This window comes from Acinonyx jubatus, chromosome X (assembly GCF_027475565.1).
Source record: "Acinonyx jubatus isolate Ajub_Pintada_27869175 chromosome X, VMU_Ajub_asm_v1.0, whole genome shotgun sequence".
Lineage (NCBI taxonomy): Eukaryota > Metazoa > Chordata > Mammalia > Carnivora > Felidae > Acinonyx > Acinonyx jubatus.
In genome coordinates this window covers 3,533,726-3,556,506 of record NC_069389.1, presented here as the reverse complement: position 1 = coordinate 3,556,506, position 22,781 = coordinate 3,533,726, and the positions used below count along the sequence as shown (strand labels likewise).

General features: G+C 40.9%; 1 protein-coding gene across 2 annotated transcripts in view; it reads left to right on the top strand.

Moving 5' to 3' along the window:
• NLGN4X (neuroligin 4 X-linked) overlaps positions 1–22,781 on the top strand; it is a 272,162-nt gene that overhangs the window by 124,520 nt on the left and 124,861 nt on the right. The gene's annotated exons all lie outside the window — the stretch shown is intronic.

Genomic DNA, 22,781 nt, shown 5'->3' with positions numbered 1-22,781 from the left:
GATGGCTTGCTGCTGCTCGCTGGCCTCTCTTCAGACCCTGCCTTCCTTGAGTCCCTGACAGAAATCATCTTGCCTGGGATTTGAGGGGATTTGTGGGGTTCGCTACACAAATTTTGTGACATAACTAGAGACGGGCAGTCAAACGTGATGATGCAGGATGCCATCCCCTTCCAAAGACCGCCATGGCGGCCCCCATGTGCTAGTTTTCTACGGGTGCTCAACAGATTGCCACCAGCTTGGTGGCTTAAACGCAGGGCTCATTCATTATCCCACAGTTTCTGTGGGTCCAGAATTTGGGCGTGTCTCAGCTGGGTTCCCTGCCCAGGGTCCCACAGAGACACCATCAAGGTACCGGCCCAGCTTCCTTCCTGTCTGGACCTCATGGTCTTCCGAGCTCACTCCGGTGTGGGCAGGTTTCTCTGTTCCTTGGGGTTGTTGGCTCCAAGCCCCTCTCTTGCTGGCTACCGGCAGCCTCTTCACCACAGGACAGCTTACCTCTTCGAGGCCAGCAGGACAATCTTGTACTCAGGTCAGCTGACAAAGAATCTGTCCTAGAATCTCACATACTGTCATCAAGCCATCGGAATCCCACCTCATTCCCACGTAATGGAACCTGATCCGAGGATGACCCTTCTATGATCTTAGCAGGTGCAGCTCATGCCCAATTGGCTAGGATTCCAGGAGGACACCACTCATTAGATGTTGCCTTGGGGTATCCTCACCATTTCGTTGTTAAATGCCCAAGACATGAGTTTCCTGGAACTCCATAACAAATTACTGTAAACTTGGTGGCTTACGATGGCAGAAGTGTATTCTGTCCCAGCTCAGCAGGCCAGAAGTCCAAGATCAAGATGTTGACATGGTTGGTTTCTTCTGGAGGCTCGGAGGAAGAACTCACCTGTCCCCAGCCTCCCTCTTAGCTTTTAGGGTTTCAAGGAATCTGTAGGGTTGCTTGGCTTGTCCACTCTGTGTCTCCATGTCTCCATCCATCACCTCCTTCTCAGTATGTCTCCATCTGTCTTCCCCTTTTGGAAGGACGCCAGTCATTGGATTTAGACCCCACTTGTAAATCCAGGAGGATTTTACCTCCAGATCCTTAACCATTGACATCTGCAAAGACCCTATGTCTAAATAAGGTCACACCCTGAGTTCTCATTGGATGTGAGTTTTGGGGATGCTGTTCAGTGCATGACCATCCACCCCAAGCTTTGCCCAAGGTCAGATGCTGCCCATCTCCCTGATTTCATTTCACACCAGACTCCCCTGCGCCTTTTCTGAAATATTTTCTCATTTCTTTTCATCCTCTTAGCCCCTGGTTCATTGCATATTTATTCCCTTTGTGTCTTCAGGGGAAATACTGCTGACCAGCAGATTATTAGAGGGTCGCCAGGATGTATATGTGCCATGCATAGTCACATGGTAACCTGCCCTTGCATAATTGTGTCACAGTAGGAATTTAAAAACTTGGTGTGATTATTAAGTTAATTGTTGCATATTCCAAGAGACTATGGACTTCATAAGAGCAAAGACAGAGCCTCCTTGTGGCCGGTCTCTTCAGCCCTAGCATTTTAGAACAAATGGACAGTGGGAACCCCCAACTTACCTTCCTATGAATAGCATTCTGTGGCTCTGCTGGGGAAGTCTGCTAACCCTTCAAAAACCATGGGTCCTGGCTGTGTTTTCAACACGGAGATTTTACATAGTTATTAACAGAGAAACAAGCCATTCTTTGAAGTGAATTCATGCACATAAATGTTGTCTAAGCATCTCGTATGGTCTGAATGTGTTCTCCCAGATTTCACTGGTTGAATTGCTAACCCCCAAGCTGATGGCATTAGGAGGTGGGGCCTTTGGGGGTGATCCATTCATCAGGGTAGAGCCCCCATGATGATTAGTGTTTTTATAAAAGAGACCCCAGAGATCTCCCTCACTGCTTCTGTCATGTGAGGACCCAGCAAGAAGACAACCACAGATGGACCGAGAAGCAGGTATCACCATATTCTAAATCCAGTGACACCTTGATCCCAGACTTCCAACCTCCAGAAAGTGAAAATCAAGTATCTGTTGTTTAAACCACTTCATCTATGCTATTTTGTCTCAGTGGTCCAAATGGATTAAGGTCGCATCCCTAGAGAAGACAACAGATACTATGGAGAAATGAAATGGAGAACAGAATTGTCCTCAGTCATAGATCCCATTACACGTACAGAACAATGACGGTGTCATACCCTCAATTCTAGTGTCTTTTTTTTTAAGACTAAAAAAATTATTCAATAGCATTAATTTCTTCATTTGAACACAGTAAGGTCATTTGTGACCTCCCATTAATCTTTATTTTCTTCTGCTACAACTTGAAATTAAAAACAAATCTACCAGCTGTGGTTGTCATACATGGTTTCTTATTGCATTATTAAGTTAAAGTATTATTTTGGCAAATAATGTTTATTTGGCCTTGTCCTATTCATTAATAAGATATTTTAAATGGTGGTGGGTTTTTTTTTTTTTTTTTTTTTTGGTGTATACTCTTCAGTTCTTCTGTGCCATTATTTCCCCGTTCTTTAAAAAAAAATTTTTTTAATGTTTATTTTTGAGAGAGAGACAGTGCGGGCGGGGGAGTGGCAGAGAAGGAAATACAGAATCCAAAGCAGTCTCCAGGCTCTGAGCTGTGAGCACAGAGCCTGACACGGGGCTCAAACTCACGAACCGCGAGATCATAACCTGAGCTGAAGTCGGACCCTCAACCAAGTGAGCCACCCAGGCGCCCCATAATTTCCCGCATTCTTAACCTTCATCTGACTTCATCCTGCCTGAATTCCTGAGCTTAATGGAGTTTAATTCTCCCTGATTCATTAGATTATTGGAGTGTTTCTTCCTATGCATTTTACTGGGCATTAGGGAGGATATAGTCTTTTATCCTTTGGTCTCTGAAAATCACTTCGTAAAGGACAGATTGGCAAAGGTTTTCTACCCAAACCTGATAGATACCTTGCTTTATCACCAGCTCCAGTTAGCATTGCAGAGAATTCCCAGGGGAGAGAGATCTTGGCACGTTTGTAATCATCCTAAAGACATGGCAGGGGGGTGGGGGGTGGCGCTTACCACAGGCAAACAGGCAAGCAGTGCATGGACGTGCGTTGGAGCCCCAGGACAGGGTGCAGGAAGAACTTCACAGGAGCAGGACCGGGGGGCACCTGTCCTCCCAGGGTCTCATGCCTCCTGTCCTCTCATCTCCCATCCACATGCCTCCTTGAGCGTCTCCTGGCTGGCCAGCTCCTTGGCCGCTTTGAGAAAATGAGCATCGGTGGACCCGGGGATGCTGCACGCCTGGGTCCCCTGGCCCTCAATCACAGCCAGGCGTGTTGGGGGGAGCGAATGGGTGGGGACGGTCAGCATACCCTTCGATACCATTTACGTGGCTCACCTCCCCTTGCACTGGGCAGGTGTGCTGTCCATTGGGGCCTCCAAAGAGATGTGCTATTGCACACAGACTGAGTGTAATTTCTACTGGGATGCCTGTCACTCTGTTTTCCTTCAGTCCACGAATTTTCAAGTACATTGCCAGGACGTGTCTCTGGGTCTGGCTCTCTCCATGCGCTGTTCTGGAGATGACGGGGCTATTGACTCAGAAGTACTGTCTTCAGTCTTCACTGTGATTCCCGCACTATCTTCTCTGTCTTCGCCATCATCCTACCTGTGTCCTCCACGGGTGCTGTTTCCTTTTCTGTCCCCGACTTGGAAACGCTGCTCATGGCCACAAAGTCGTTGCCCCTTTTGATTCCTTTCCGTGAGCCTCCTTTTTTGTTTAGCTTTTCATATGCTTACATAATATATATGTAATTTACGTATATCTAGAAAAGCACAAATGTTTATACACTATATATTTAATAATATGTATTTTATATATGAATTAATTATATATTTATATGCTTATTGATTGTATATTTTATATACTTATTAAATATACATTTTATATGCTTATTAAAATGTATTTTATATACTTACTAAATGTATACCTTTATATTTTTAACACTTATTAAATGTATTTTTATATACTTACCAAATATATACCTTTATATTTTTAACACTTATTAAGTATATGTTTATATATTTGCATGCTATAAATATATATACAAAATAAATATACATTATATGTGTACTAGGTAAATATATGTATACAAGATAAATATATATAAATCTAAATATATATACTTCCTCAGTGATACCATTCTGTTTTAAATATGTATGTATATATGTATGCGTGTGTACAAAATATATGTATATATTTCCTGAGTGATTCTATTATTCATTAAAATGTCTATGTACAAATTTTATACATGTCTTCTATTATTTGATGTTTTACATATATTTATGTGCACACTAAATGTATCATGTCTAATAAATGACAAAAGTATATTCATACATACGTATGTGTGTATATGCATGTGTGTCTGTGTATACACTCATGGCCACGTTCACAGAATGGCAGTTGAAAAGCTGACTAATCCTGTGTGTGTGTGTGTGTGTGTGTGTATGTGTGTGTGTGTGTGTGTGTGTGTGTGTGTCTGTGGCTGTATAGCACAAAAATGTGAGCATCTGTATCAATAAACACTTTCTTTAGGGGCTCCTGAGTGGCTCAGTCGGTTAAGTATCTATCAACTTTAGCTCAGGTCATGGTCTCGCAGTTTGGGGGTTCAAGCCCCACGTTGGGCTCTGTGCTGCCAGCTCAGAGCCCGGAGCTGCTCCGGATTCCGTGTCTCCCCCTCTCTCTGCCCCTCCCCTGCTCACACTCTGTGTCTGTTCTCAATAATAAATAAATGCTAAAAAAATTTTATATAAGTAAATATATGTTGAACTAAAGCATCAATGCAAACATTATGTAATTGTTTCATAAACATAGGCATTGTTTTTAAGCATAAATAATTAATCCACAATTTATTTTGCAGTAAAATGAACTTGTCATGCTTCCCTCTTTTTCAAATACGTAGCTAATGGTACTTTTTAAAAAGAAAGACTTCATCATGCTCATGCTAAAATAATTAATCTTATAATAAATAATATAATGAGGGCAGAAGAATGGTGTTTGCCTTCTTCAACCCAAAATTACTCACACTCACTTATTTTTTTTGGAATACAGATTAGAATGATTTTGTTGCTACCCCAAAAGCTCACTATTTTAAACTAACAAATTTGAAAATATATTGATATTGTGACACACTTAATTTCTGCCCTTGACAGCTTCTGAATGTATAGAAATCTTGTACGTGTCTCAGATTTTATATATTTTATACGATGTATCTTACATACTTCATAAGGTTATTATCAGACCGTTTATTATTAATATGAGAAGGCTTTCCTTTTAGATATGCTAATATTCACAGGCATGAAAATTGATTTTGTGTATTGATTTCATACCATTATAACGAATACCTCACCGACTGTAATTTGTTTAGCTGATGTCCTAAATTATTTTCCCCTGCTTAGATAATCATGTGCAGTAATGACTTCATTGGGTCTCCTTTTGAGTATTTTTGGTTCTCATTATGTTTCTTGTGAGCATATTGACTTGAACTTGCAGAAGTCTCTGAAAAAATGATGATCATGTCGTGATCTCTTTCCTTACATGTTTAGTGAACATTCACGTTGTTACTCTTCCCCAAAGAGTGTTCCATGTAAGGATATGTCTGCACTTCATTTGCGGGATTAGAAAAGGGTTCCCCATTCAAGCAAATAAATATTCCAGATACTAAAGTCCTTTAGTTAAACATATTATCTGTGTCAAATGCTATTTGCCATCTTTCAACGTTTGTTTATTTTTTTGAGAGAGAGAGAGACAGACAGTGCGAGCAGGGGAGGAACAGAGAGAGAAGGAGACACAGAATGCAAAGCAGGCTCCAGGCTCCAAGCTGTGAGCACAGAGCCCGATGTGGGGCTCGAACTCATGAACCATGAGATCATGACCTGAGCCAAAGTCGGACACTTAACTGACTGAGCCACCCAGGCATCCCATACTTTCCACCTTTCAAATACTTTGTTCTCCCTTGATCTTTCTTTTTTTTTTTTTAATTTTAAATATTTATTTATTTTTGAAAGAGACAGAGTACAAGTTGGGGAGGGGCAGAGAGAGAGGGAGACACAGAATCCGAATCAGGCTTCAGGCTCCGAGCTGTCAGCACAGAGCCCAATGTGGGGCTCAAACCCACGAACCGTGAGATCATGACCTGAGCCGAAGTTGGGTGCTTAATTGACTGAGCCACCCAGGCACCCTTCCCTGGATCTTTCCTTGGTTTCCATTTGACTTTGCTCTTTCCACTGTTCACGAGACCAGTGAAATACCATCCTTCTTTCTGTGGAACCGTCTACAGCATTCCTATAGTAAACTTCATTCCTATTGGATCATGACATAGTCTTCCTTTAAGAAAAAATGAACATTTTATGTTCTTTATCAAAGCGGTCACCAGGAGAGACATCAGAACGTGCTAGGCTTCCTCATGGTAACTTCCAGGTTGATGTGGTCGCCGTTTGAGGGGTCCTTCTGGCACACAGGGCCTGCCTGTGGAGACCCGGATACTCCTTATACCTGAGGAGGTGTCAGGAATTGATCATGTACTTTCTGTCTGTTGAAGTTCCTCTCTCCTCATGGTAGTTGTCTTCCCAATTATCCTTACATCAGGGTGTTCAAATGGGTAAATACAGCACACAGCCATCTCGTTTCCCCTTGAAGACGTACTTCTCTGGTGTCCTATCTCCCGGTGACAATTAGAATTAGATGTCCTGGATTGACATCTCAGGTGCCCTGCGCATTGTTCCTTACCAAGAATGTGGGTTCTACTTCTGTGTCCTCTTCTGTCTCAGACCGTTCTCTTTTCCTGCCTCTGCACCAGAGAAACTACATCCTACTTTCTTCCGTGAGAAATGGCCGATGCTTCGCAAAATATTCCCGTAGAGTCTCCGGAAGCTGTGGCCCTCGTTTGTTCCCCCCTGCTTCTTGGCCCACAAAACACATGCTGTGTTGTCTTCTATTCTCTTTCCTCACCTTTGAGCAAGTCCAGATGTACCCACATAGTAGATGGCTCTGTGAGAGGTCCTGTCCTGTGCCACTGCTCCAGAAAGTCCTCGTCGCTCAACGGGGCGATCTCAGACTACCAGCACTCATACCGTGTTGGGGGGAGGGAGGGGACCTTACAAATACAGACCCTTTGGGGTGGTGGACCCTATTGAACACCTGTTCAAATTCTATTGCCAATGAGATATCCCTCCAGACAGCACTGTTCCTTGCTAAGACGTTAAGTAAATAAGTATGTGTCCACATGAAGTATTAATCAGGTCGTAGTTAACAGAAGTGTTAACCTTCCAGTCCTCTGTACTAGCTGAGGATGTGGAAAATGACATCGAGCTTCCTGAGCTTTTTCCGAATTGACCAGTTTTGCAACAGTAAGGTGCAGGTACCATTTCCATGCACCAACCCGCTGTGTTACCTGTATGCTTTGGCTGGATTCCATTTTGTCTCATTTGAACATATACCTAGACATATTGGAGGCAGGAGCTTTCCTGAAATAATGCCCAGGCAACCCTCTGAGCTAGGAATACCTTTCCTAGATTTTTTTTTTTTTTTTTTGGTTTGTATAGACAGGCACTTGTTCTCTGTGATAATTGTCTGGATGCAGCATGTGCCCAAGTGTTTCCTGACTTATTTCCTGTCACAGGTGTAGAACAATTCCCAGCACGATGGTGCCTCAGGAAGATCCCTGGGCAAGACTGAACTCTCTTTAAAGCTCCTTAATGAGGTTCATATCAACCCACCAGATGCAACGTTAGCTTTTCTGGTCTTCTTCATTTTCTGTGATGTTCACATCTTTTTGTTTGCTTTTTGGGTATTCCAGTTGGGAAATTTGCATCCAGGAATGCTAAGTAGACACTGTACTGTGAAGTTACTTGTTAGGGGAGGACTCAGCAAAGAAGAGGCTTTATCCAAACCTGAAACCTGGTTGGATATTGACCAGCACGCAGATGTAGCCATGGCAGCAGAAAATGGGTTTTCTTGGTGAAAAGATTGGAATTTGAAGATATTTTAACACTCTTCACCACCTTCTTATTGACTCTTTTATACTGTTAAATATTTGGAGCTGAATTCCATCATTCCCTATTTCTAAGAATGAAAGTAATAATAATATAAGCCAAAATCCATTACCTGGAGAGATTTTCATAAATACCTAAAATTGCATATAATTACCAAAGAAATGAAATCATTAAGCTAGCACTGACTTTGTCTGCGGATCTCAAAATAACATGGTTTTAAAAACGGAACTCGTTTAGCATAAATCTGTAAACACCTAGAGACATATTAAGGTTACATCTTGGCTCAAAGCAAATGGTTTATGGGTTTATAATAGAATGAATTGATTGGCTTAGAGTCATTAAGGGTATGGGATTAAACAGTTGTATTACTGAAAATCCCATCGAAATCCCATTATACAATCACCATGTAGTATTATTTTCAGAAGTAATGTAATGCTGATGTAAATATATAATGATATTGAAATCAGTATAAATTAGAGATTATCAAGATGTGTTTAATAGAGCTGGGTAGCATTTTATGTTTACAGCATCACCTAAGGATTCTGAGTCCTTGGGGGCAATAGCTTGAAATAGCTTAAAAATCTCTTTATCAGGGCACCTGGGTAGCTCAGTTGGTTAAGCATCCAACTTCAGCTCAGGTTGTGCTCTCACCGTTCATGGGTTCAAGCCCCACGTGGGGCTCTGTGCTGACAGCTTGGAGTCTGGAGCCTACCTCAGATTCTGTGTCTCCACTCTCTGCCCCTCCCCCACTTGTGCTCTGTTTCTCTCTGTCTCTCAAAAATAAATAAATGTAAAATATAAACAAAAAAAAAATCTATCATTAACACCTAGGACTGTATCCAAAACACAAGTGTGTTCTTCAAGCTCATTGCCACGGTCTTGCCTAAAGAATGTGTTATACCTGATAGATGATACTCTGATGATTTAGGGACCTGCCCCCAGTCAGATAGATCTCTCTATTTATTCCTGTCCCAGAATGTCTTCTTTCCTTCAAATCATAATCTACAACACCCAGGTCATGCCTTTCCCTGAATACTAGCTGTCATTCATGTAGGTATAATTTTTGTTTTCTTTACTAGACCAAAGGTCTTAGGGCATACTCAATGGCTTATTCGTCTCTGTTTTTTTACTATTTAGTTTGGGGAAGAAAACAAAGCCACCTTGTCACAGACTGACCTACCACCTTGCATAACATATTTTCCCCCATTTGCTAAAATGTTGACTTTTATGTTACTGTAATGTGTTCAGGGCCTGGGTTGGCATCTCAAAACTGTGACCGGTTGATCTCTTGGAGCAAGTTCCATAAGCCCTCTTCCCTACAACTGTCTTCTCTGTATAGTGGGATCAGAAATAGTTCCTGATAAGTGTTCAGATGGTTACAAAGTACCTGTATTAGGCCAACATTGCAGATTAGTTAATAACAGTGTCATAATGGGGCACCTGGGTGGCTCAGTCAGTTAAGCGTTTGACAAGCTCAGATCATGATCTCACGGTCTGTGCGTTCAAGCCCCATGTTGGGCTCTGTGCTGACAGCTCAGAGCCGGGAGCCTACTTTGGATTCTGTGTCTCCCTCTCTCTCTGCCCCTTCCCTACTCACATTCTGTCTCTGTGTGTCTCTCAAAAATAAATAAACATTGAAAAAAAATTTTTTAAAGTCTCTTTAAATAGATGAGATTAAATACATCTAGTAAATGACAATCTCAAGGATTTATATAAAAATGCTCCTCCTACACTATTTATAATAGAATTAAACAAAAAATTTTATATGCTATTCAATTGAGAAATATTTATGCTCTGGGGCACCTGGGTGGCTCAGTCGGTTGAGCGTCCAGCTTCAGCTCAGGCCATGATCTCACAGTCTGTGAGTTCAGCCCCATGTCAGGCTCTGTGCTGACAGCTCAGAGCCTGGAGCCTGCTTCTGATTCTGTCTCTCTCTCCCTCTCTCTCTGCCCCTCACCTATCTGCACTCTGTCTCTTTCTCTCTCAAAAAGTAAATCAACATTACAAAAAATTTTTTTAAATAACAGCGTCAAAATGAAGTAACTGTTGTAGCAATAGACCAGCAAGACGGGTAGGTGAAGTGAACGTTTTTACTCTGTCACCAGGTAGTATGAATTACAGACACAACTATGTGCTGTAAAGCCTGTTCTGTAATTATCAGCTGTGTCACCAACTAGGTCTTGCATTGTTGCGGCAAGTTATCTACAATTGGTCTCCTTCAACTTCTTGACCTGTAAAATCTTGATCTGTAAGATGTCAAGTATAAGGACTCTGGGCTCCTTGGAAAAGTGTCCGCTTCTAGAAATGGGGTAGGAAACAGACAAGATGAATCTGGAACACTTTACAATAAGTAAGTGCTAACAAAATAAAATAAAACACCCCAACACAACAAAACCAAACCGTAATGATAGGGGTCTATTGAAGGGGCACAGAAGCCTAATAAAAGTGTTCTCAATGGCCAGAGCTGGAGCAATTCAAGCAACAAAATAGTTAGTGGATTGTAACTGAGTGTAAAGTAAATATCCATAACCTCATATTGACATCAGTGACTGAATGAAGAAATGAAACATGATTTCTGAGTTTCCTACTTGTGCTGTAATAAATTACCACATAGTTACTGGCTTAAAACAACACAAATTTATCTTACCGTGTTGGAGGTAAGAAATCCCAAGTGGATCTCACTGAGTAGCATTAAAGTATTTTACAAGATGGCGGCCCTTCGGAGGATCCAGGGGAAAATCTCTTTGTTGCCTTTTTCAGTTCGAGAGGTCACCTGTATTTCTTGGTTGACGGGCCCTCCTCGATCTGCAAAGGCCACAGGTGTCATATTTTGCAACATGTCTCTGGCACTGATTCTCTTCTTTCGCCTCCTTCATCCACTCTGAAGGACTCTTGTGATGGCATTGGGCCCACTGGATAATCCTGGATAATTTCCTTATTTAAAAGTCTTCATTGTATCTGCAACTTCCGTTCCCCCTTGTCATGTATCACATCATATTCTCAGGTTCGGGGGATTACAGTGTGGATCTCCTAAGGAATGGGTCGCATGATTCTCCCTCCCACGGGGAGTGGAGACACATCTCCCATGAAGAAGCATTCTTGATGATTTGTGTGGATCCTCTCCCTCAAGCCAGTGGAGCATGAATCTCGACTCCTGTGGTTTGGCTGTGAATGCTGACTTCCTTCCAGAGAGCATCATTCTGAGAGGAGCAGAGAACATGACACTTGACAGTGGAGAAAGGAGTCAAGCACACCTCAGCCAGGTGGTCAAGGCCAACATCAGCAGTGATGAGTCATGGTGACAGCATACACACTTGATATGATGTGATGATGAGGGCACTTGACTTCTGTGGGCTTCCTCCCCAAATTTTACAACCCCATAAAAATCATGAAAAAGCAGACAAACCCCAATTGTGAGATATTCTACAGAATTCCTATAGACAGTCAAAACTGTCAATATCAGATAAAGGGCTAGTTTCTAAAATCTGTAAAGAGATTATCAAACTCAACACCCAAGAAACAAATAACCCAGTGAAGAAATGGGCAGAAGACATGAATAGACACTTTTCCAAAGAAGACATCCAGATGGCCAACCGACACATGAAAAGATGCTCAACATCACTCATCATCAGGGAAATACAAATCAAAACCACAATGAAACATCACTTCACATGTGTCAGGATGGCTAAAATAAAAACACAAGAAACAACAAGTGTTGGTGAATATGTTATGAAAAAGGAACCCTTGAATACCTGTCAGAGTGGCTAAAGTTAACAACTCAGGCAACAACAGATGTTGGCGAGGATGCAGAGAAAGAGGATCTCTCTTGCACTGCTGGTGGGAATGCAAGCTGGTGCAGCCACTCTGGAAAACAGTATGGAGGTTCCTCAAGAAAGTAAAAATAGAACTACTCTATGACCCAGCAATTGCGCTACTAGGTATTTATCCAAGGGATACAGGTGTGCTGTTTCGAAGGGACACAGGCACCCCCATGTTTATAGCAGCACTATCAACAATAGCCAAAGTATGGAAAGAGCCCAAATGTCCATCGACGGATGAATGGATAAAGAAGATGTGGTATATAGACACAACAGAATATTACTCAGTCCTAAAAAGAATGAAATCTTGCCATTTGCAACAAGGTGGAATGAACTAGAGTGTATTATTCTAATTGAAATCAGTCAGTCAGAGAAAGACGGATATGATTTCACTCATGTGGAATTTAAAAAGCACAACAGATGAACACAGGGAAAGGGAAGGAAAAATAAGATAAAAACAGAGAGGGAGGTCAACCATAAGAGACTCTTAAATACAGAGAACAAACTGAGGGCTGCTGCAGGGGAGGAGGGGAGGATGGGCTAGATGGGTGATGGGCATTAAAGAGGGCACTTGCTGGGATGAGCACTGGGTGTCATATGTGAGAGGTGAATCACTGGGTTCTCCAATACGACACTGTTGGTCAACTAACTTGAATTTAAATAAAATCTGGGAAGGAAGAAAAAAAAACTGTCTAGGTCATCAAAACTCAGAAAATTCTGAGGAACTCTCACAGCCAAGAGCTTAAGAAGCCACGAGGACTGAAATGGGATGTGGACAGTTTTCGGTAAAAACTGAGAAAATCTGAATACATGTCAGGCTTTAGTTAATTATAGTATTTCAGTCTTGGCTCATTAATTATAACAAATGTACCAGACTAATGTTAGATGTTAATAACAGAGGAAATTGGGTGTGAGACATATGACAAGTCTCTGTACTGTCTTCACAATTTTACTTAAAATTGAAAACCAGTCCTAAAATTTAAGTTACTAAGAAAAAAAACCCCAAAACATGCAGACATCAGTCATATCCCCCTTCTCTGATTCCTAAATGGAATTCCCTGACGCCCAGCCCCTGGGAAGCACTATTCGTCATTGTATTCTGTTTTTACAGGTTCAGCTTTTTTAGAATCCACACATAAATGGGATCATACAATATTTGTCTTTCTCTGTCTGACTTATCTTGGTTATGTATAATGTCCTTAAGATCTGTCCACATTGTTGGAAATGGCAGGATTTCCTTTTTCATGGCCAAGTAATATTCCACTGTGTATATATAATGTATATAAATGACAGATTTATGCAAAATCTGTAATATACCACATTCCCCCATTGATGGACACCTGCTATCATTAGGGAGTGTAGAGTGTATAATTGACATACAACTCAGGTGTAACAGGGACACCCACAAAATCCCACTGTAATACATTAATAAAGATGTGATTTCGTCCTGGGAATATGCCCTTGAGCTGCCGGCCCTTAGACTGGGCGGCATAAGGTTTGCAGAGTTGAGGAATAAGTTTGGGCAGGGGGTAAGTTAGATCAGTCTTAGTCTCAGTAGCTAGGAAGAAAATTCTGCATGAGCAAAATGTGGGAGACAGAAAACCGCAGAAAATGTATAGGGAACTATGAAAAACAATGCCACTTCTGGCGATAACATGAGCCAACATGTGTGGAGTGCTTGCTTTGTGCAAGACACCATCCGTGTGTTACTGGAGAACCAGCAGATTTGAAGGAAGGTTGTGCCCGATCTTTTCAGATACGTGATTCTTTTAAGCTCTTCAGAAATTGCCTGATGATTGTTTACACTGCTTTACTTTTGCCTAGTCTTAATTATTTTAGGGTATAATCATGATAGTGTTGTGCTTGGTCATCATAATTATGTAGGTACTTCATACCCTATGTCGGTGTTCCCTTTTTTATTGCACTATAGTGATATGGAAATTAGGACCACTTACTAAAAAAAGTAATTTTCTGAAAAGGTAAACATGTACCCTTAGGAAAAACTATCATGTTGGCTTTGATTTCCAAATTTCAAGTGCACTGAGAATCCAGACACGCTTCTGATCTAAAACAGTTTGTTGGGATGCCTGGGTGGCTTGGTCAGTTAAGCATCCAACTTCGGCCCAGGTCATGATCTCACAGTTTGTGGTTTCAAGCCCCGCGTTGAGCTCAGAGCCTGGAGCCTGCTTCAGATTCTGTGTCTCCCTCCCTCTCTGCCCCTCCTCCACTCACACTCTGTCTCTCTCTCTCTCTCTCTCTCTCTCTCTCTCTCTCTCTCTCTCTCTCTCAAAAATAACTAAACATTAAAAAAATAAAAATGATTTCTTGGATTGAGGTACGTGTTGGGATGTTAGGAAGCTGTGTGCTAGTGTGACTATGCACGTGGCTGTGTGTGTTCTGTGTGTGTGTGAGAGAGAGAGAGAATGTGTACTTCATGGAGAGAAACAGATGGCTACGACAGTGATCTTAGACTAGGTTGTGCAGTTGTCACAAAAGCGTCCAAAATTTTAGCAGCTTGCGACAACAACAATAGCTTATTTCCCTTTTATGATGTTTGTGTCCATTTGGGGCTGACTGATTGTTCTCTACTCCCTCTTCTTTCCCAAACAAAAACTTGAAGTGGTAGTCCCCATGCGGGACATGCTGGTCTGGTTTTAGAGGGGAAGAAATACGGCAGAAACGCGATGCCTCCTAATGTTTCCGCCTGGGGGTGACGTATGTCTCTTCCAATCACATTTCGTTGGCCAAGAGTGCTATGTTAGCAGGTGTGGATGGTAAAACACCTCCCTGGGGCAGGGCATTGGATCTTTTCAGCAAATCACAGGGTCCTTTATAGACAGTGTGTTGACTGAACATTGCCACACTGGAAAAGACATGAGAGGCATCCTTCCCCTTACGTTGGTGTCCTTGTTGACATTTCTATTGTTTGTATCATGATGTCTTCTGTGTTCTCACTGAAAAGAACAACGAACAGCTTTTTTGTGGCCAGTCAGCGAAGTTCAAAAGCAGATAGAGGTTGCAAAAGTCGTCATCTGCAGTAAGATATCATCCTGCTTTCCAAAGGCTTCAGTGACTTGTGATTCTTAAAAATAGTTTGAGAGCCTTCTTTGGGGACATTCAGTTAAGGATCTCCTGGCACTACAGATTCAGGAATTGCAGGGTAGGGAGGATTTTGCATAAGTCCAAACAAATTTCATTTTTAGGGGAAGATTGTGCAATAGTCCCCAAGTCAGACACAGGGAAACCCAAAGGTAACTGGACAGATTTTATTGGTGATGCTGGACAAGCGACTCTTCCTCTATGTAGAATGCAAGGGGACGAAATGCCAAAGGTCCCAGCTCTCTGTAATTCCAATGCCACAACCGAAAAGTCTCCTGGCATAGAGAACCACCCAGTTGCCAGTAGTCTGTGTTCTGACTACGGAAAGAAGGTTTTCATCAGAGTTAAAACGATGCCCATGGGGTCAAAATCTTCCAGAATCTCTTGGCAAGGAGAATGAATATGTATACCTATATACATATCTACAGAGGTTTATCATTTTTTAATACAACATTTCTGGAGGTATCTTAGGGCAAATAAAAGCCAATTTCATTTTCAACATGAGTTTTCTAAATACAGGTGCAGGAAAAGCATCCAGCATAATTCAATATTAAATTAGTTCCAGCTTTTAAATGCATTGTGATTTAATCTCAAGCTCACAGATTGTGTGAGGAGGTAATATATCCTATCAGCTGAACGTTTTAATAAAAAGGAGAGACTCCTGTAAATCTAATAGGATTTGTGTTTTATTCCCAAGAACAGAAACATTTCAATAACTGAATTCACAACAAAAAAATGTTTATGTGAAGCTATGCAGTGCCTTGAGATTTTAATAAAAAGCACAAACATATATCAGGGACCTATGTACTTTTAGGTTTATTTTGATTCCAACCAAAGAAAGTGTGAAAAGAATTCTTCCTAATTCCAAAAGAAAGAACAAATTATTATTCATATTTCTCTCAATCTGTCTTCCCAAGCCAATCAGAGCAAACATGCAAAAAATACATGCAAAAAACAAAAACCCTCCTATTATTTTCACTATTACAGTGAGGCATTTTGAAACTGGTAGAAAATTACAAAGAATTAGACTTTGGTTTTACCGTAGTCACAGATACATGGACAACGCAGGATAAGGTGATTGGCAGAACATTTCACAACGATTAGGAAAATCTCAAGCACGTGTAAGTCACATAATAAATGTCTGTGGGATGAATCCTAGGTATTTGACCTCAAGACCACACCCAGTAAGCCAGCAATTCCATATCTCTTCATATGTCTTGGAGCAGAAGCCTTCAAACTTGGGGATGCCATCACAAAATGTGTTCAAAATAGACGTCTGCCTATGACTTCAGAGAAATCCACCGGCTTCCATATGTTCTGTTTCCTAAGGCTTTTGATCACCAAGAATCCTCCTTCCACATTAAAAAGGAATGCCCTTGGGGCACCTGGGTGGCTCAGTTGGTTAAGTCTCCCACTCTTGGTTTCGGCTCAGGTCATGATCTCACGGTTCAGGAGATTGAGCCCCGCGTCAGGCTCTGCATTGACAGTGGGGAGGCTGCTTGGGATTCTCTGCCTCCCTGTGTCCCTGCTGCTCCCCCACTAATGCTCTCTCTCTCAAAATAAATAAATACATTAAAAGAAAAAAAAAAAAAGGAATGCTCTTGATTTCCCATAGTCGACCCTGTCCCGTATCACCCTCCTGTCCTGTGTCACCAAGGCATGGAATGAACAGAAATTCCAAATGCAGATGTCAGGAAGCCTGTTCGTTGAAGGCTGCATTAATTAGACAGGCTCCCCAGCCTTGCCTGTATTTTCCCTGAGTGCAACTCGATCTGGTTCAGATGTTATGATTCCAGGCGGCGGGGGTGGGGGGGGTGGTGATGAAGATCAACTATGTTGATTGCTTCAGATGCAGAAAGTGAACTCATCTGTGGGGACCCCATTTTTCAAGGTACATATGCTTTGGATGAAACCCTCTGAATGAAGTGTTTCGTGTTATCTTTCACTTCGATGTTCCAGTAAGGGTGAGAGCGTATATTAAGATGTATGTGTGGAGTATTTATTCGTGGTACCCACTGGCGGCCAAGGCTGGCATCTTTAAAGCATCCATACCTGTCTTTAGAAGGAATGGGTTTACCAGTGAGTTAAGTGATGAGGCATGGGCACTCTCTCATGGATCAGATCCCATTCAGCGTATTATTGCTGAAATGAGCCCATTACTGAATTAGAAGATTAAAGAAGCGTTCCTCTGTGGCCGAGGGACAAAGCGATCAATCACACACGTGTGTGATGTCCGGGAAAAGCATTTATGTCCCCTGTAGCCCATTACACAACTTCCCGTGTGATGAAAATAATGCTTTTGGCTAAGACACACTCTTTTTGTATTTAAGAAAACAAGTCTACCTTCTGCTTGGAATTTGCACTGTTAAGAGACCCAAAACAATGTGAACTAATAAATACATATTTAATATGATATCTCATTTTGAAAACAATACTTTAAAGGTTTTCCATATTCTATCATTTCGTTACGTTCTCGCGTAAATGACGCGATCATCTCACACTGATGACTGTGTTTGAGGATTTCCATACATAACTGGTAACAAAGGTAATGGATAATAAAAAGAGGAATTATGAAATTATTCTCTTGCCTTGAAATGTTAAAATCAGCATCTAGAGGATTTTCATTGATTTTCCTTTCCTTTACCATGCTCTACCTTTTCTGAATTCTCTACAAAGTAGTTCCTCTCCATTTAGGATACAGAGTACTCTTTTAAATAGTTTTACTTTTGAAAATGATGCAGATAAACCATAAGAAGCGCACATCAGAAGCACAGGTATAAAAAATGATGGACACCCTTCAAGGACCAGCGACATTGAGATATTTTATTTATAAAATCATACTTAAATTTTAATAATGGAACAGCTATGCATTTGTTTGAAGTTGCTTAAATATTCCCTTTAATACTTAGAGCTATTTCCCCATGGAGGTTTCATAGAGGGCCTAATTATTAGATGTAAAGGAATATTTTTCTGCCACTTGGACGATGGTATAGACATGGAGTGGGTGGAAAAAAAACCTCATGGCGTGTGTGGATTTTGAAATGCCTTTTTTTTTTTTTTTTTTTGGCTTGTGCAAGATGGGTTTACTGCGGAATGAATCCCACCAGAATCTTTTTCCCATAGCTCACGATTCTAACTAAATTAGATATTCAGGATAACTCCATTGTTTTTTTTAAAGGACGTTCAATCAGCTATATTTGCAAAGAAAAATGCAGCAACAACTTACTAAACGTGAACAAAAAGGTGAAACATTAAGTACACATTGAACATTAAAGGTGATACCTAATGATGTTTCTGGGTCGTACTGTGCTATATGAAATTAATTCAGAATTGCAGTTTGGCAAATAACTTCTGTCAAAATCTCGATGGGTGATTTTTTTTGTTTCTTCAGTTGACAAGCTCGTTTGAAAATTTGTGTGTAAAGGCAGAGGATCTACAATGAGCAGATTATCTTCACAAAGCAGAATAAAGTTGGCTGGCTTCTCCTTCCCCATTTTATTTATTTATTTTTTAAAAAAATTTTTTAACGTTTATTTATTTTTGAGACAGAGAAAGACAGAGTGTGAACAGGGGAGGGGCAGAGAGAGAGGGAGACACAGAATCTGAAAAGGGCTCCAGGCTCTGAGCTGTCAGCACAGAGCCCGACGGGGGGCTTGAACTCACGGATCGTGAGATCGTGACCTGAGCCGAAGTCGGACACTTAACCGACTGAGCCACCCAGGCGCCCCGCTCCTTCCCCATTTTAAAGCGTACCATAAAGCTATAGTCTTCAGGACAGGTAGGGACTCATGGGGATAGAAACGCAGGATGGAATATAATTAAAAGAGTCCAGGAATAAATAGAGTCCTGGCATTTATAGTCAACTGGCTTCAGCAATATTGTCTCAAGAATTTAACGAGGGAACGTTAGCGTTTCAATCAATGGTCCTAAAACAGTGAGATACTCAGACGCAAACAATGAATTTCAACCCTAACCTCATATCATACACTGAAAGTAACTCAGACACTTAAAAGGTGAAGAATGACAACTGGTTAGCATTGAGGGAAAAACATGAGAGAAAATCTTCAGGATCTTGGCTTGGGCAAGGATTTCTCAAATATGATATCCAAAGCAACAAGCTTTGAAAGAAAATGGACAAAATCGACCTCATCACAATTAAAAACAAATGTTTGCACTTCAAAAGACATCACTGAGAAAACTGAAAGAGAAGCCACACAGACTGGGAGAAAAGATTTGCAGATCATATTTCTGGAAAAAGACTTGTATCTAAAAAATGTAGGGGCACCTGGTGGTTCAGTCGGTTAAGCATCCGACTTTGGCTCAGGTCACGATCTCATGGTTCATGAGTTCAAGCCGCATGTCGGGCTCTGTGCTGACAGCTGAGAGCCTGGAGCCTGCTTCAAATTCTATGTGTCCTTCTCACCCTGCCCCTCCCCCACTTGTACTCTGTCTCTATCAAAAATAAATGTAAAAAAATTAAAAAAAAAATAAAGAACACTTAACAATTCAATAATAGGGGACACAGAACCCAATGTAAAGAAAACATTTTAACATTTATTTATTTTTGGGAGACCGTGAGAGACAGAGACTCCTTGTAATTTCCACATGTTGGAAGTTCTCAATTTTGCATTTTCTTGCATGTACTCTTTCTAGTTATTTTAAATGTTACGCTTGGGGGGCCCCTGGATGGCTCAGTTGGTTAAGCGTCCGACTTCAGCTTGGGTCATGATCTCATGGTTTGTGAGTTGGAGCCCCACATCGGTCTCTGTGCTGGCAGCTCGGAGCCTGGAGCCCGCTTCGGGTTCTGTGTCTCCTTCTCTCTCTGCGCCTTCCCCATTCACCCTCTCCCTCTCTCTCAAAAAAATAAATAAATAAATAAGCATTAAAACAGTTAAAAAAAATTAAACATCAATTTCGCATATAAAATAGCAATTCCACTGCTAGATATCTACCCAACAGAAAGAAACACCTATATCCTAATGGAAATATTGTGCCCACATGTTCCGAGCAGCGTTCTGATAGCCACCACGTGGAAACAGTACAAGTGGCCACCAACAGATGAATGGAAAAACAAAATTCGGTCTATCCATACAGTGGAATATTATTCATCCATATAAAAGAATCAAGTACTGATCCAGGCTACAGCATAAAGGACTTTGAAAACACGCTAAGTGAGAGTGTCTACTTTAGACACAAAAGACTGGGCATTATACGAATTCCTTTATACAACACGCCCCGAGATGGCAAATGTAGAAAGACAGAAAGTAGGTTAATGAGACGGAGGCTAGGAACATGGCACCTATAATTAGAACACAGTCTTTCTGGGTTGATGCAAATGTTCTAAAATTGGATTATGCTGATAGTTGCCACAACTCCGTTAAAAAAAAATCATCAAATCTTACACTGTGATGAGTTGATTTTATGGGATGTAAATCATGCTTCAGTAAAGCTCTTAAAAATCACACTTTGGTTAACCAGAAAGTTTGGTAAAGAATCAAAGAGGCAGTAGATTACCCTGGATTGCTACTTAATCAGCCTTGGAACTATGTTATCAAAATTGTAAAAGCATTCGTAGTCTTTAGAACTTTCCTCTCTTTGTTGGGGAAGGTTCCCTAACCATTGCCTCTCATCCAGCCTGCGATGTGTTTCAGGTCACTCACACTTTACTTACAAAATCTTCTTACATGGAGGAATGCAAATTTTTTTCTTCCAGAAATGAGGGGAGGACTTGTAACACAGATTTGTGGATCACTCCCGTAGCATACTTCTCTGAGAAGGGTGTCCCTTATAAGCTTCTACATAGTTTTGTCATAAATTCAGTCCATGAGTTCACTTTGAAACAGGTTCTATACTGATAAACCCCGACAAACACAACCCAAAGACAGTCAAGCTAATTTGATTTTTTAAAGTTCTTTTAGGTATTTATTCATTTATTTTTAAAAAGTTTGTTTATTTTGAGAGAGATGTCATGCACACGCATGAGCAGAAGAGGGACAGAGAGAGAGAAGGAGACAGAGAATCCCAAGCCGGCCCTGAGCTGTCAACGCCGATCCTGATGTGGGGCTTGATCTGAGGAACCACAAGGTCATGACCTGAGCTGAAATCAAGAGTCAGACCGATTGAGCCAACCAGGTGCCCCTTTTTATTTTTTTTTTTAATTTTTTTTTTTAACGTTTATTTATTTTTGAGACAGAGAGAGACACAGCATGAACGGGGAAGGGGCAGAGAGAGAGAGAGAGAGAGAGACACAGAATCGGAAGCAGGCTCCAGGCTCTGAGCCATCAGCCCAGAGCCCGACGCGGGGCTCGAACTCGCGGACCGCGAGATGGTGACCTGAGCTGAAGTCGGACACTTAACCGACTGAGCCACCCAGGCGCCCCGGGGTGCCCCTTTTTAGATATTCAAATGCAGTAGGATTGTGGGCAATAAATAGATGTTGATATCAAGGTAATGACTATGATAGATTGGGATATCAGCATCAGGATACTTTCTAAGGGACCAGAAATGAAAGTTTTGTAAGGAGAGGTGGTTTCTATAAGACTTGACTCTAATTTTAGGTGGATGAGGGTGGAATTAGGCTGGAGTTTCTAGGGGTCCCAGGCACCTCTCTGCAGCTGTCTTCAACGACCTTATGTTGGTAGCTTGAAATTATCGACTGGGGATATTTAAGCCTCAAAAATCAACAAATCGGATTTCCCACCCACCTAGGTGTGCTCATTAAAAGGTGTTAAACCACATAAAATAGAAAATATGCAAGACTTCTCTGACTACAAAAACACCACAGTTTCACATTTTGGCTTCACAACATGCTGAGTTCTTTTGAGTTACTTAGAACTTCTAGAAGGATGTGGTTCAGACCTTTTTGCAGCTAGTGGATCTGGAATATGCATGTCCTGATTGTGTCTATCTATGAAAAGAAGACAATTGAGCTAATTAACCAAACAATTCAAGCATTATTAAATGTTTTGTCATCTTGTATCTGGAAAATATAAAAAGGAAAATGGTGCACTTCATACCGAATATGGAAGAGAGTGTTTGTGGTGTAGTTGAGGGACCCCCCACCCCCACCCGCCGCCCGCCATATTTTGTCTACATGGACATTCTTATCTGGTTTAAATTTCAGGTCATCAAGGTAGGTGACTTTATTATATACTTATCTTAAATTCAATGAGTGGTAACGTTGAAATAATATTTAATAAGTGTTTCAGTCAGAGAGAACATGATTGATAATGTTTTAACTTAAGAAATCCTGATTGATAATGCTGGTTTTGTTGTTGTGTTTGTTTTTATACTAAACAGGAGCAAATATTGAGTAGTTCTCTAGACACTGGTGAGAGGTGAATTTCATGATTCAAATTAATAAATCAACTGACATTTCTGATTTGTATTTGAAACGCTGTGTTTTAAGTTCATCTGCATGGAACTAATGTCAATTTTAAGTATTTTACTGAAAGTCCTTCTGTGTTTATTGCATAAATGTGTTTCTTCTTCCATTATGGAATTTTATAACCAAGGTGTATCGGTGACATTTCATGAATTTATGTAGATTATAATATGTTAAAATTAGAGGGACATTGAATACTTCATGTGCATTTCTTCTGAGAATGTGGAAAATCTTTCTTAATAATTTAATTTTCTTTTTTTCAAACTCACATTAGCTCTTTTTTTTTCCTTTTTTTTTTTTGCAGTACTATCATTATAACCCCCCAAACTGCATTTTCACAGGATAGAGAATATTTTTCGCAAGTAACATTTTGAATTTGTTCTTCTTGACATCTTTATGTTTTT